Here is a 15,970-nt window from a genome sequence, read left to right on the forward strand (position 1 = left end):
TCCAGAGTACCCGCACAAACACAAATGAGCTTGCACCAAATTCTATAAAGGGGTTATCAATCCCTTCAAGATTGATTGAAAAGTGAGATCTGAAGGCAGAAAGTGCAACAAAGTAAAAGTGTAAGGATGAAAATATGATGTGAAGTAGACCCGGGGGCCCTAGTGTTCACTAGAGGCTTCTCTCAAAATAGCAAATATTACGGTGGGTGAACAAATTACTGTCGAGCAATTGATAGAACCGCGCAAAGTCATGACGATATCTAAGGCAACGATCATACATAATAAGATTCATAAGAAACTCAAATAAGATTCATAGATAATCTGATCATAAATCCACAATTCATCGGATCTCGACAAACACACCACAAAAGAAGATTACATCAGATAGATCTCCATGAAGATCATGGAGAACTTTGTATTGAAGATCCAAGAGATAGAAGAAGCCACCTAGCTACTAGCTATGGACCCGTAGGCCTATGGTGAACTACTCATGCATCATCGGAGAGGTCATGGTGTTGATGAAGAAGCCCTCCGTATCCGAATCCCCCCTCCTGCAGGGCACCAGAACGTGCCCCAGATGGGATCTTGCGGAGACAGAAGCTTGCGGCAGCAGAAAAGTACTTTCGATGATCTCCTGATTTTTTCTGGGATTTTAGGGAATATATAGGCGCAAAACCTATGGCAGAGGTGGCCCAGGGAGCCCACAAGCCAGGGAGGCGCAGGCCCCCCTCGCCGCGGCTAGGGGGCTTGTGGGGTCCCTGCAGGCCCCCTGCCCTGATTCTCTGGCTTCCCGATCTTTTTCTATTTCGGTAACAATCTTTTTGGCAGTTTCATTCCGTTTGGACTCCGTTCAAAATCCTCCTGTGAAAGGGGTCAAAAACATGGAAAAAACAGGAACTAGAACTTGGCACTGAGTTAATAAGTTACTCCCAAAACATATATAAAAGGCATGCAAAACATCGAAAGTTTGACAAGATAATAGCATGAAACCATCAAAACTTATAGATACGTTGGAGACGTATCAAGTATCCCCAAGCTTAACTCCTGCTCGTCCTCGAGTAGGGAAGTGATAAAGACTGAATTTTTGATGTGGAATGCTGCCTACCATAGTTCTTCTTGAGAACTTCTTTCGTATGACATGAATGGTCAGATCCGTAAGGTTCAAAACAGTAGTTTTCTATTGACATGAAAACAATAATACTTCAAGCAAACTAGCAAGGTAATCATGAACTTTCAAAATAACAAAGCCAATGAAAATTATCCCTACAAAATCATATAGTCTGGCTATGCTCCATCATCCTCACACATCTAATGTAAATTATGCACAACCCCGGTATTGGCCAAGTAATTGTTTTCGCACTCTTACTTTCTCAAACTTTTTATAACTATCACGCAATACGTGAGCGTGAGCCATGGATATAGCATTATAGGTGGAATAGAGTGTGGTGGTGGTTGTCAGACAAAAAGGAGGAGATGGTCACATTGACTCGGCATATCAAAGGGCTATGGAGATGCCCATTAATAGATATCAATGTGAATGAGTAGGGATTGCCATACAAAGGATGCACTAGAGCTATAAGTATGTGAAAGCTCAAAAGGAGAACTAGTGGGTGTGCATCCAACTTGCTGGCTCACGAAGACCTAGGGCAATTTTGAGGAAGCCCGTCATTGAAATATATAAGCCAAGTGATATAATGAAGATTCCCACTAGCATATGATAGTGACAAAGCAAGAAGCTCTCAGTCATGAAGAACATGGTGCTATTATGATAGTGTGGAAGAAGATAGTAGCATTGTCCCTTCTCTCTTTTTTCTCTTTTTTTTGTTTGGGCTCTTGGCCTCTTTTTTTTATTTGGGCTCTTTGGCCTCTTTTTTTTATTGATCACATGTGACAATGCTCTAATAATGATGATGAACACGCTTTAATTTACTCACAACTCAAAGCTTAGAACGATGATGACTCTATAGGAAATGCCTCCGGTAGTGTACCGGGATGTGCAACGATCTAGCTTGGGTATGGCATTGAAACATCTCGCTAGCTATCTTACGATCATGCAATGGCAATATGAGAGTGATGGCACAAGTCATGAGACGGAACGGTTGCAGTTGCATGACAGTATATCTAGAAATGGCTATGAAAATGCCATAGTAGGTAGGTATGGTGGCTGTTTTGAGGAAGGCATATGATGGGTTTGTGTATCGGCAAGAATTGCGCGGCACTAGAGAGGCTATCAATGGTGGTAGGTGAAAGTGCATCTATACCATGGACTCACATTAGTCATGAAGAACTCACATACTTGTTGTGAAAGTTTTTATTAGTAATCTAAACAAAGTGCTAAACGCATACTCCTAGGGGAAGGGTTAGTAGGTGTTAACCATCGCGCGATCCCGACCTCAACACCAAGGATGACAATCAATAGATCAATTATGCTCCGACTTCCTAACATAGCGGTTCACCATACGTGCATGCTACGGGAATTACTAACTTCAACACAAGTATTTCTAGATTCACAACACCCTACTAACATAGCTCTTAATATTACCAAATCCACGTCTCAAAACTAATTGAGAGGAATCAAAACTTCTCTTTCTACTTAATGCACATGAAGATGGAGGTTTTTGTATCCTCTTTGGGTACCTATAACCTTTGTAACTACTTTCATAGCATAAACCAACTACTAAGTCAAGCATCGTCGTGCTCTAAAAGATATAAGTGAAGCACATAGAGCAAAATTATCTAGCTCAAAAGATATAAGTGAAGCACTATGAGCATTCTAGCAAAATCACGATGAGTGCATGTCTCTCTCTCTCTCAAAAAGTTGTGCAGCAAGGATGATTGTGACACAACAAAAAGAAAAGACTCCTATGATACAAGACGCTCCAAGCAAAACACATATCATGTGGTGAATAAAAATATAGCTCCAAGTAATGTTACCGATGGATTGAAGACGAAAGAGGGGATGCCTTCCCGTACCATCCCCAAGCTTAGGCTTTTTGGTGTCCTTGAATTTGGCTTGGGATGCCTTGGGAATCCCCAAGCTTGAGCTCTTTCCACTCCTTATCTCTTTGTCCATGACAACATCACCCAAAACTTGAAAACTTCACAACACAAAACTTAAACATAAACTCGTGATAACATTAGCACAAGAAAACAAACTACCACCTCTTTTGGTACTGTAGAAATCTTGAATTCTATCTATATTGGTGTTGGGCTACTGTATTCTCACTTTTCCATGGCTAGTACCCCCCCGATACTAACCATAGTTTCATCAAAACAAGCAACCAACTCAACAAAAACGTAATCTGTCAAAAACAGACCAGTCTGTAGAAATCTGTATACTTCGTATACTTCTGGTACCTCAAAAATTCTGAAAAATTACGACTGCCTGGGAAAAAGTCATATCAACCAGCAGCAAAACGAATCAACTCAAAATCTCTTTCTGAATAAAAATGAAAAATTATCTCGTGAGCGAAAAGTTTCTGTCTTTTTCCAGGAGGATCAAACAACCATTACCAAGACTAGTCATAAAGGTTTTGCTTGGCTCAAACACAAAAAGAAACACAAAAAACACAATCACAACAGAATTATGATGGTGTGGATGCAACTGAACAGAAATAAAGAAAAGATAAATTCATTGGGTTGCCTCCCAACAAGCGCTATTGTTTAACGCCCTTAGCTAGGCATAAAAGCGATAGAATCACGCATCGTCGTCTTTGGTGCTCAAACCATAAGTGGCCCTCATCATGGATTCATAAGGCAATCTTATTTTATTTCTAGGAAAGTTCTCCATGCCCTTTTTTAAAGGAAATTGAAATCTAATATTCCCTTCCTTCATATCGATGATAGCACCGATAGTCCTTAGGAAAGGTCTACCAAGAATAATAGGGCATGCAGGATTGCAATCAATGTCAAGCACAATGAAATCCACGGGTACATAGTTCCTATTTGCAATAATAAGAAAATCATTGATCCTTCCCATGGGTTTCTTGACAGTAGAATCCGCAAGATACAAATTAAGAGAACACTCTTCAATCTCATTAAAACCCAGAATATCACATAAAGACTTTGGAATCGCGGAAACACTAGCACCCAAATCACACAAAGCATTGCATTCATAGTTTTTGATTTTGATTTTGATAGTAGGTTCCCACTCATCATGAAGCTTTCTAGGGATAGAGAGTTCCAATTCAAGTTTCTCTTCAAGATATTTTATCATAGCTTCGACGATATGATCGGTAAAGGCCTTGTTTTGGCTATAAGCGTGTGGAGAGTGTAGAATGGATTGCATCAAGGAAATGCACTCAATCAAGGAGCTACTATCATAATTGAATTCCTTGAAATCCAAATTAGTAATTTAATTACTACTCAAAGCTTTAATATCTTCTACTCCACTTTCAATGCTTTAGCATCAAGATAGATGGACTCCGAATCATTGGGGCGCTTTTCAACCAAAGTGGATTCATATCCAGCCCCATCATCATTGGGTTTGACACAAGAAAACAGAGATTCAATGGGAGTCACACCAAGCACTTTAAGATCTTCGTGATTCTTATCACGAGAACACGCCTTTTTGAGCCATTCATGTCTAGCACGAATTTGGGCGGTTCTTTCTTTGCTCTCACTCATGGAAACACACATAGCTTTCAAAGTTTCATCCATATTGATCTTGGGAGGAGCACATCTAACTTTCAAACACTAGAGGAATTAGCTTCTTTGTCGTCTGCCATCACAGACGGCAAAGACTAAATCCCGGATGGCAAAGAGAAAACCACAGACGGCAAAGAATCTCACGGCCAGCAAAATTTCTGCGTCAGCCTACGATGGCATAGGACCTTCTTTGTCGTATGTCCCCCCAAAGCGGACGACAAAGCTCTTTGCCGTCAGCTTTCCTTAGGAGCAGTCGGCAAAGTGCTCGAGACGGCAGCCGACAGGCGTTGCCTCCGTTAGGGGTTAACGGAGGTTTTGTCGTCTGCCTCCCCCTTATTCTTTGCCGTCTGCCTCCCCCTTATTATTTGCCGTCTGCCTCCTCCTCCTCCCCCCTCCATTCTTTGCCGTCTGCCTCCTCCTCCCCCCTCCTCTGTGCCCTCTTCTTTTTCATCTTCCCACCCTGGAGGCAGACGGCAAAGAGCCTATATAGACACCCCAGGATGCACAGCTGGGTGCCATGTGGCACCTTTGCCATCTGCCATCTGATGGCACAGGTCTTTGCCATCAGCTGGCAGATGGCAAAGAGCCCTTATAGTACCTGTTTTTTTGTTTTATATTATTTGACAGCACACACACACACACACACATATATATATATATATATATATTTTACATCACATTTATATAATTCACCACACATATATGATATATAGTTCACCACACATATACTTGCAAATACATATATATAATTCACCACACTTATATGATATACATATAAATCAATGTACATCCCCATATATCGAAAGAACCAACATACAAAGTATTGCACTGTTTATCCATATATACATATACATATAGTTCGACATTGTTCATCAACTCAAATGAAAACTAGATGATATACATATAAAGTTCATGCATCGACATTGTTCAACTCCATGAATGCCAGCTTCCATTCATGTAGTATATCCAATGTGCAAAAATCTGAATAAGAAAGTCAGAAGAAGAACAAAATATGATGTTTTACAGCTAATTATGTCATTTTTAGCAGAAACAAGCTAAGAATATAATATTCATGAGCTAACCAAGGTTCTTATGCCATTTTTAGCTTATTATGGCATTTTGGAGCTAAATGGGTTAATTAAAGCAAGGATAATATGAAAGAGGAGAAGAAAGAGGAGGAGGATGAGAAGAAGAAGAAATCAAGAAGAAGGAGGAGAAGGAGGAGAAGGACTAGAAGGTCCTTGGCCTTCTCCTCCTCCTCCTCCTCCTCCTTCTTCTCTTCTTCTTCTTCTTCTGCTTCTTCTTCTTTCTTTTCATTTTGCCTATTTCTTCTCCTCTTCTCCTCTTGTTGGAGCTAAATTACCTAATTATGTCTTTTTGGAGCTAAATGGGTTAATTATCCCATTTTAGAGGAAAACAAGCTAAGTATACAATATTCATGAGCTAACCAAGGTTCTTATGCCATTTTGAGCTTATTATGGTATTTTGGAGCTAAATGGGCTAATTATGTCATTGTTCGGGAAATTAAAGCAAGGATAATATGAAAGAGGAGAAGTAAGAGGAGGAGGAGGAGGAGGAGAAGAAGAAGAAATCAAGAAGAAGGAGGACAAGGAGGAGAAGGAGGAGGAGGAGGAGGAGGAGAAGGACTAGAAGGTCCTTGGCCTTCTCCTCCTCCTCCTCCTCCTCCTTCTCCTTCTTCTTCTCTTCTTCTTCTTCTTCCTCTTTCTTTTCATTTTTCCTATTTCTTCTCCTCTTCTCCTTTTGTTGGAGCTAAATTACCTAATTATGTCTTTTTGGAGCTAAATGGGCTAATTATCCCATTTTAGAGGAAAACAAGCTAAGTATATAATATTCATGAGCTAACCAAGGTTCTTATTCCCTTTTGAGCTTATTATGGCATTTTGGAGCTAAATGGGCTAATTATGTCATTGTTGGGGAAATTAAAGCAAGGATATTATGAAAGAGGAGAAGAAAGAGGAGGGGGAGGAGAAGAAGAAGAAATCAAGAAGAAAGAGGAGAAGGAGGAGAAGGAGGAGGAAGAGAAGGACTAGAAGGTCCTTGGCCTTCTCCTCCTTCTCCTCCTCCTCCTCCTCCTTCTCCTCCTTCTCCTTCTTCTCTTCTTCTTCTTCTTCTTTCTTTTCATTTTTCCTATTTTTTCTCCTCTTCTTGGAGTTAAATTACCTAATTATGTCGTTTTGGAGCTAAATGGTCTCATTATCTCATTTTAGAGGAAAACAAGCTAAGTATATAATATTCATGAGCTAACCAAGTTCCAGGTCTTCTGGTTCCGGCTCAGGGCTGGAGTCGGATTCATTGTCGGTGTCTACTTCCATGTTCTTGGGTGAAGCACGATGGTTCTTGAAACATTTCTTGGAAAGACGTGTTTCTTGGAAGAATTCTCCATCATATGTGTCTGGGTTAATGTGAGGTTCATAATCCTGTTCATTTGGGACAGGTGGTCTGACATGTGGCGGCACTTCATAAACAACATACCAACCTTCCAGATTCTTATCCGTTTGGTATGCCCACCGTAGATAGAAAACTTGGGTCGCCTGTTGAGCCGTAATATAGACATCGGGAACATCTAAATGGGTGTTTGGATCGATTTCGACTAGTCCTATATGTTCATGAGTCCTTCTAGTCTTTTTCGGCAGGAACCAATAACATTTGAAGACTACCACGTTCGGTGGGTTTTCACCATTGAATTGAAGTTCATAAATTGCTTCAACTCTTCCATAATACTCGATAACACCTTCACCGATAGCAGAGACACCACAATTTGTGGATTTCTGGTCGGGCATAGATAGCTCTTTGCCAAAGGTACAAATGAGATACCCGTTGATGTTGTATTTCTCAAATGAACGGACCTTATAGTCAAAACCATTAGCGACTTGTCTCAATTCGGCGTCCATAGGCTCTGAATTAGCCTACAAGTTTAATACGAAACGGTTGTTGCATTACCCGCAAGTTAGACAAAGAATGAAATGGTCCATTATTGATAATTACCGTTTGTTTGAACCAAGAGATGAAACCGGGATAGCCGCCTCCTGTCCTTGACAGAAGCTCATACTCTTCGACGGAATCATTTTCGATCACCGCTCCATCCGAGAATTTGACGACGTAACGGCTGTTTGAAATATCCGGGAATAAGAGCAGTTCAAATGAATTAGAAGTTACGGGAAAATGTGCCAAGAACTCACTCGATGTACGGCCGCACTTCTCTTAGGTTGTTGAAGATATACAACGAAATGTTCCGCCATTCTTCGACATCCAACTTATTGGTTTCGAAGCACCGGCTGGTGCAAGCTTCCCTTTGAATAGGCTGAGGTTGGACCCAGCTTTTTTAGGGTCTGCATCATTGTGCCGACGCTTCGGATTATGCAAATGATGATTTTTGGCTTCGTAGTGTGCTGTCAGAAAGTTTGCCACCTCCTTAGTAATGAATTCCTCAGCCATCGATGCTTCAATTCTACGCTTATTTTTACATTTAGCTCAAAGGGTCTTCTGCATCCTCTCAGTTGCATAGCACCAGAATCTTGCACGGGCCCACCCAATCGTGCCTCGGTCGGTAGATGTAAAATCAAATGATCCATTGGATTAAAGAAGCCCAGTGGAAAGATCTTCTCTAACTTGCACAACAACTCTGGTGCAAACTCCTCCATGTCTTCTACCACGCCAAGCGACAATTCTTTCGCACAAAGAACACGGAAGAAATAGCTCAGCTCCGCTAGTACTAGCCATTCATCCTCAGGAATAAAGCCACGTAACATCACCGGCATTACCCGCTCTAGCCATATGTGCCAATCATGACTCTTGATACCAAAGATTTTTAATTTTTCAAGACTTGCCCCCCTCTTTAGATTCGCTGCATACCCATCGATGAACATCAAGTGCATTTTGACCCACAAGATAATTTCCCTCATAGCTGGCCTTCCAAGATTGAACCAGGCCTTTGGCTTCGACCACTTCTGCTTTCCTTTGCCTTCTCGCATGTTTTGTAACGGTCTATGACATAGTGTCTCTTGATCGACTCTGGCCTTAATATTATCCTTTGTCTTCCCGTCTATGTTGAACAATGTACCAAAAATAGCCTCTCCGATATTCTTTTCAGTGTGCATCATGTCGATATTGTGTGGAAGAAGGAGGTCTTTGAAGTAAGGCAGATCCCAGAAGCATGTCTTGTGAGTCCAGGCGTGTTTTGAATTATACCCCTTGAAATACCCCGGACGCCTCGAACAGGCTTGAGGGTGTTTAATCGATCTAGGATCCGTTGGCCTCGTGAACGCAGGTGGTGCAAGTTTTTGACAACTTTACCTTTGGTAAAGTTCTTCTTGTCTTTTCTGAACTGATGGTCAGGATCCAGGAACTGTCTATGCAAGTCAAAGCAAGAATACTTCCGACCCTCCTGCAACCAATGAAACTGAAGAGCTGCCTTGCATTGGGGGCACGGGAACCTTCCATGCACACACCATCCAGAGTTCTCCTCTTGTTGGAGCTAAATTACCTAATTATGTCTTTTTGAGCTAAATATTCCAATTATGTCATTTTAGAGGACAAGAAGCTAAGTATATAATATTCATGAGCTAACCAAGGTTCTTATGCCATTTTGAGCTTATTACGGTATTTTGGAGCTAAATGGGCTAACTATGTCATTGTTGGGTTAATTAAACCAAGGATAATATGAAAGAGGAGAAGAAATAGGAGGAGGAGGAGAAGAAGAAGAAATCAAGAAGAAGGAGGAGGAGGAGGAGAAGGATAGAAGGTCCTTGGCCTTGTCCTCCTCCTCCTCCCTTCTCCTCCTCCTCCTCCTCCTCCTCCTTCTTCTTCTCTTCTTCTTCATCTCTTCTTCTTCTTTCTTTTCATTTTGAGCTTATTATGGTAGAAGAAGAAGAAGAAATCAAGAAGAAGAAGAAAGAGGAGGAGGAGGAGAAGAAGAAGAAAGAGGAGGAAGTGGAGAAGAAGAAAGAGGAGGAGGAGAAAGAGGAGGAGAAGAAGAAGAAGAAAGAGGAGGAGGAGAAGAAGAAGAAAGAGGAGGAGGAGGAGAAAGAGGAGGAAGAGAAGAAGAAGAAAGAGGAGGAGAAGAAAGAGGAGGAAGAGAAGAAGAAGAAAGAGGAGGAGGAGGAGAAAGAGGAGGAGGAGAAGAAGAAGAAAGAGGAGGAAGAGGAGAAGAAGAAGAAATCAAGAAGAAGAAGGAGGAGGAGGAGGAGGAGGAGGAGGAGAAGGATAGGCCTTCTCCTCCTCCTCCTTCTCCTCCTCCTCCCTTCTCCTCCTCCTCCTCCTCCTCCTTCTTCTCTTCTTCTTCATCTCTTCTTCTTCTTTCTTTTCATTTTGCCTATTTCTTCTCCTCTTCTCCTCTTGTTGGAGCTAAATTACCTAATTATGTCTTTTTTGAGCTAAATTGGCTAATTATCTCATTTTAGAGGAAAACAAGCTAAGTTTGGAGGAGAAACTTACCGTAGTGGTCATCAAGGAGGAGAAACACCACGGTTGCTCGCGCCGGCTTCGTCTGGAGACGGTTGCCGTGGAGAAGGCTCTGGACCCGCGCCCACCATCTTTCAACACCTGCCATGAATAGTACAACATAAAAAAATTGAATGACTGACATGAATAATAATATGTACATGAATAGTAAATATTAAAATATATATAATTTAAGTTTTGAATCTTACAAACTAATAATCATCATCAATAAATGCATCATCATCATCACTATCACGCATGTCTTCATGAATGACGTGCTCATTGGGTTCAACGGCGTGAAGTTTTGAAAGGCCTTCCTTTAATCGTTGAAGCATTGACAGGTCATCCGCATCAGTAACCTCTACGAGTTCCAGGTCTTCTGGTTCCGGCTCAGGGCTGGAGTCGGATTCCTCCATCATCAAAGTCTTGCACCATGTCTTCGATCCCAGTACCATGCTCGTCCGTGCGACGACGGACCACCTCAGCTGTTGTGCGTTGTATAGACTCACTATGAAATGTCCACAACGTATAATTAGGCTTAAACCCCCTCCTCTGCAGGTGTTTAATCATTACAGCCTCTGTCGTCTTTTTATAGTTGTTGCATCCAGGACAGGGGCAATAGTTTCTTTCCTCGCCATTTGCGAATGCGGCTTTCACAAATTCCTTTGTTTTTAAAAACCATTCTTTCGTCATCTCTTTCTGACTAGGGTGACCGGTATACATCCACGCACGATCACTCATCTTGCGTAGCTACTAAAGACAGAAGAAATATATTCATATATAATTCATCATCTATATTCATCGGTTAATCAGGTTCGCCATTTTTATTACGTCCAGGCAACCTACACGCTAATAGGTAAAGATACGTCCTAATCCCACCCGAGTATGTGTAGACTGGGTTCGTTTTCCCATGCTCTGCTCCGGATCCAACGCAAAATTTCGGCAGCACCTCCCCGCTGTTCTCCTGATACACGTCTCCGCAATAAACAGAGAGGATGTGCATCCGGAGAACAACAGGGAGGCACTGACGAAATTCCGCATCGGATCCAGGGAACAGCATACGGGAAAACGAACCCAGTCTACACATACTCGGGCTGTCCATGGATAATGTTGGACAATTCGAAAGGATGGCGGTTATAAATATGCAAAGACATGCATATTTATAGATGTCTCCCTTTCGAATGGGAGACGCATACTGGTCACGCATACTCATGATTGAAAAAACCTATAGCTAGCAAGTTTCATCGGCACGAAGACTGGGACAGAGCAAATTAAGGGGGTAGGAGGAGAAGTCATTTGTGCTCACCAACAAACGCAAGGGCGGAGCTCGTCCAACGCACGTGGAGGTCGTCGAACAACTGCACATTGAAATTCACCCGATCAACACAAATATGATGTTTTTATAATTAACATAACTATATGACCTAACTCATAACTATGTGGGTCAGTGTCATCGGGGGTCGAAGGTCACTGGCGTCGGGGATTGAGGTCTTTTCAATCAACAAGAGGCCGAAGAGGTGTCGGGGCTCGGGGGTTGGGGGTCAGTGGCGTCGGGGATTGGGGTCTTTTCGATCAACAAGAGGCCGAAGAGGTGTCGGGGGTCAGGGGTTGGGGGTCAGTGGCGTCGGGGGTCGGGGTAGGGGGTCGGGGGTCGAGGGTGAGTGTTGTCGGGGGTCGGGGGTCGGGGGTCGAGGGTCAGTGGCGTCGGGCGTCGGGGGTCGGGGGTCAGTGGCGTCGTGGGTCGGGGTAGGGGGTCGGGGGTCGAGGGTGAGTGTTGTCGGGGGTCGGGGGTCGAGGTTACCTATAAAACTTTCTAGGTTACCTATAAAACTTTCTAGGTTACCTATAAAACTTTCCAGGTTACCTATACTACTTTATAAAACTTTCCAGGTTGCATAAAAAAATATTTCATGCCGGGGGTGTCGTCGAGATGTCGTGTCGGGGCGTCGTGTCGGGGTTTCGGGGCATCGTGTCGGGTGTCAGGGGTGTCGTCGAGATGTCGTGTCGGGGCGTCGTGTCGGGGTTTCGGGGCATCGTGTCGGGTGTCAGGGGTGTCGTCGAGATGTCGTGTCGGGGCGTCATGTCGGGGTTTTGGGGCATCGTGACGGGTGTCAGGGGTGTCGTCGAGATGTCGTGTCGGTGCGACAACTACTATTGCGAGCTGTTGTAATATCCTCAACGTTGTGGCTAGTGCAAGCATAGGCGGCGACCGGAGGGCTCTACACGGTCAACTACAAACCTAACAACTAACCTAACACACAGTAGGTAATTAACAACTAACCTAACAACTAACCTAGCTCGAGGGGTAATACCACTAACAACTAACCTAATTAACACAAACAACTAACAAGTAACCTAACTAACCTAATTACCAGTACGTAACCACTAACCTAACTAACAACTAACAACTAACCTAACTAACAACTAACCTAACTAAGAACTAACAATAGGTAATTAACAACTAACCTAACTAACCTAACTAACCTAACCACTAACAAATAACCTAACTAACCTAACTAACAATAGGTAATTAACAACTAACCTAACTAACCTAATTAATGAATTGAACGAAAAAAGGAAAAAAGGACTCACCGAGGAGGAGGAGGGCCGCAGGAGGGGGGGCGCAGGGCGGCGGTGGGGTGTGTAGGTGGGGAGGTGGGGGGGGAGGCGGCGGCGGTGCGGCGGCAGCGGCGGTGGGGCGCGGCGGCGGCGCTGGGGGCGCAGGGGGCGCAGGGCGCAGGGGCGCAGGGCGCAGGGAGGCCCGCAGGGGGGGTCGCAGGGCGGCGGTGGGGAGGTGGGGGGGAGGCGGCGGCGGTGGGGCGGCGGCGGCGGTGGGGGCGCAGGGCGCAGGGCGTGCGTGGGAGAGAGAGAGAGCGTGGGAGAGAGAGAGAGTGCGTGGGAGAGAGGAGAGAGATAGGCGCGCGGCGCCGTTATCTTTTCGGGGGTCCTTCTCCTTTGCCGTCTGCCGCTGATACCCTTTGCCGTCCGCCACGGACGGCAAAGCTAGTCAGGCAGACGGCAAAGGGGTGGGTGGGGGCCGGGGTGGGTTGGGGAGAGAGGAGGGGTGGGGTGGGACAGCTTTGCCGTCGGCCATCCCTACCTTTGCCGTCTGTCAGCAGACGGCAAAGAGGTGGCTGATGGCAAATATTTATTTTGCCATCAGCCTCCTCTTTACCGTCTATTTTTTTCCAACACACGGTAAAGAGGTTCTTCGCCGTCTGCTGGCTGACGGCAAAGATTTGGCGGACGGCAAATATAGGAATTCCAGTAGTGCATGCCTCATGGGCAAGATGACAAAAACTCTATTCTCTAGAACAATGGAGCGAGAAAGTGACTTATTGGAAATCATACATATTGATGTGTGCGGCGATGAGCATTGAGGCGCGTGGTGGATATCATTATTTTCTCACCGTCACCGATGACTTAAGTTGATATGGTTATATTTACTTAATGAAACACAAGTATGAAACGTTTGAAAAGTTCAAACAATTTCAGATTGAAGTGAAGAATCATTGAAACAAGAAGATCAAATTCCCATGATCTGATCGAGGAGGGGAATATGTGAGTTACGAGTTTGGCACTCACCTAAGGCAATGTGGAATTGTTTCATAGTTGACACCGCCTGGAACACCACAACATAATGGTGTGTACGAACATCGTAATCGAACATTATTAGATATGGTGCCTTCTATGATGTCTCTTGTTGATTTGCCACTATCGTTTTTGGATTATGCGTTAGAGACAACTACATTCACTTTAAATAGGAAACCATCAAAATCCATTGAGACAATGCCATATGAACTATGGTTTGTCAAGAAATCAAAGTTCTCATTTCTTGAAGTTTGGATCTGTGATGCTTATGTCAAAAAGCTTCGGCCTGAAAAGATGGAACCCAGGGCGGAGAAATGCATCTTCATAGGATACCCAAAAGAGACAGTTGGGTATACCTTTTATCTCACATCCAAAGGGAAAGTGTTTGTCGCTAATAAAGGAGCATTTGTTGACGAGGAGTTTCTCTCGAAAGAATTGAGTGGGAGGGAGATAGAACTTGATGAGGTTATTGAACCTTTGTTTCAACCAGAGAGTAGCGCAGTGCAAAAAGGTGTTTCTGTGAAGCATGCGCCAGTTGAAGAGGATGCCAATTATGATGATCATGAAGCTTCGGATCAAGTTGCTATCAAACCTTGTAGGCCGACAAGGGCACGTACTTCTTCTCAATTGTACAGTAACCCTATCTTAACAGTCATGTTGTTGGACAACAATGAACCTACGAGCTATGGAGAAGCGATGGTCGGCCCGGATTCCAAAAAATGGTTAGAGTCCATGAAATTCGAGATAGGATCCATGTATGAAAACAAAGTATGGACTTTGGAAGTATTACCTGAAGCGTGAAAGGCCATTCACAATAAATGGACCATTAAGAATAATACGGACGCCGACGGTAATATCACCGTCTATAAAGCTTGACTTGTGGCAAAGGGTTTTCACAAGTTCAAGTAGTTGACTACAATGAGACTTTCTCAATAATAGCGATGCCTAAGGAAGAGTTGTATATGATGCAACTAGAAGGTTTTTTCGATCCAGAGAATGCTGACAAAGTATGCAAACTCTAGCGATTCATTTATGGACTGGTGGAAGCATCTCGGAGTTGGAATCATTGCTTTGATGAGGTGATCAAGGTGTTTGGGTTTATACAAGTTTATGGAGAAGCTTATATTTACAAGAAATTGAGTGGGAGATCTATAGTGTTTCTAATATTATATCTGGATGATATATTATTGATTGGAAACAATATAGAGTTTTTGGGAAGCGTAAAGGATTACTTGAATAAGAGTTTGCTTACATATTAGGCATCAATATCAATAGAGATAGATCAAGACGCTTGATACGACTTTCATAGAGCATATGCCTTGACAAAGTTTTGAACAAGTTCCAAGAAATGGTTCATGCGTGTATTGCAAGGTGTGAAGTTGAGTAAGACTCAACGCCGAGTGACTATAGAAGATAGAAAAAAGATGAGTGTTGTCCCCTATGCTTCAGCCATAGGCTCTATCATGTATGCAATGCTGTGCACAAGACTTGATGTCAGCCTTGCCATAAGTATGGCGGTAAGGTTTCCAAGTGATCCAGGAATGGAACACTAGACAACGGTCAAGAAGATTCTGAAGAGACTGAAAAGGACTACAAAAATGTTTCTCTTGTATGGAGGTGATCAAGAGCTCGTCTTAAAGGGTTATGTCGATGTAAGCTTTGATACCGATTCGGATGACTCCAAGTCTCAAACTAGATACGTATGTATTCTCAATGGGGGTGCGGTAAGCTGGTGCAGTTCCAAGCAAAGCTTGGTAGCTGATTCTACATGCGAAGCGGAGTACATAGCTTCCTCGGAGGCGGCTAAAGAAGGTGTCTAGATGAAGCAGTTCATGACGGATCTTGGAGTTGTGCCCAGTGCACTGGATCGAATCACTCTATGCTGTGACAACACCGGTGCCATTGCTCTATCCAAGGAACCAAGGTTTCACAAGAGGACCAGAACATAAAACTACACTTCAATTCCATCTGAGGTTACATCAAGGAGGAGGACATAAATATTTGCAAAGTGTACACAGATCTAAATGTTGCACACCCATTGACTAAGCCTCTTCTACAAACGAAACATGATCAACACCAGAACTGTATGGGTGTTAGATTCATTACAATGTAAATCACATGGGGATGTGAGCTAGATTATTGACTCTAGTGCAAGTGGGAGACTGATGGAAATATGCCCTAGAGGCAATAATAAAATGGTTATTATTGTATTTCCTTGTTCATGATAATCGTTTATTATCCATGCTAGAATTGTATTGATTGGAAACTCAAA

This window comes from Hordeum vulgare, chromosome 2H, assembly GCF_904849725.1.
Source record: "Hordeum vulgare subsp. vulgare chromosome 2H, MorexV3_pseudomolecules_assembly, whole genome shotgun sequence".
In the NCBI taxonomy this organism is placed as follows: domain Eukaryota; kingdom Viridiplantae; phylum Streptophyta; class Magnoliopsida; order Poales; family Poaceae; genus Hordeum; species Hordeum vulgare.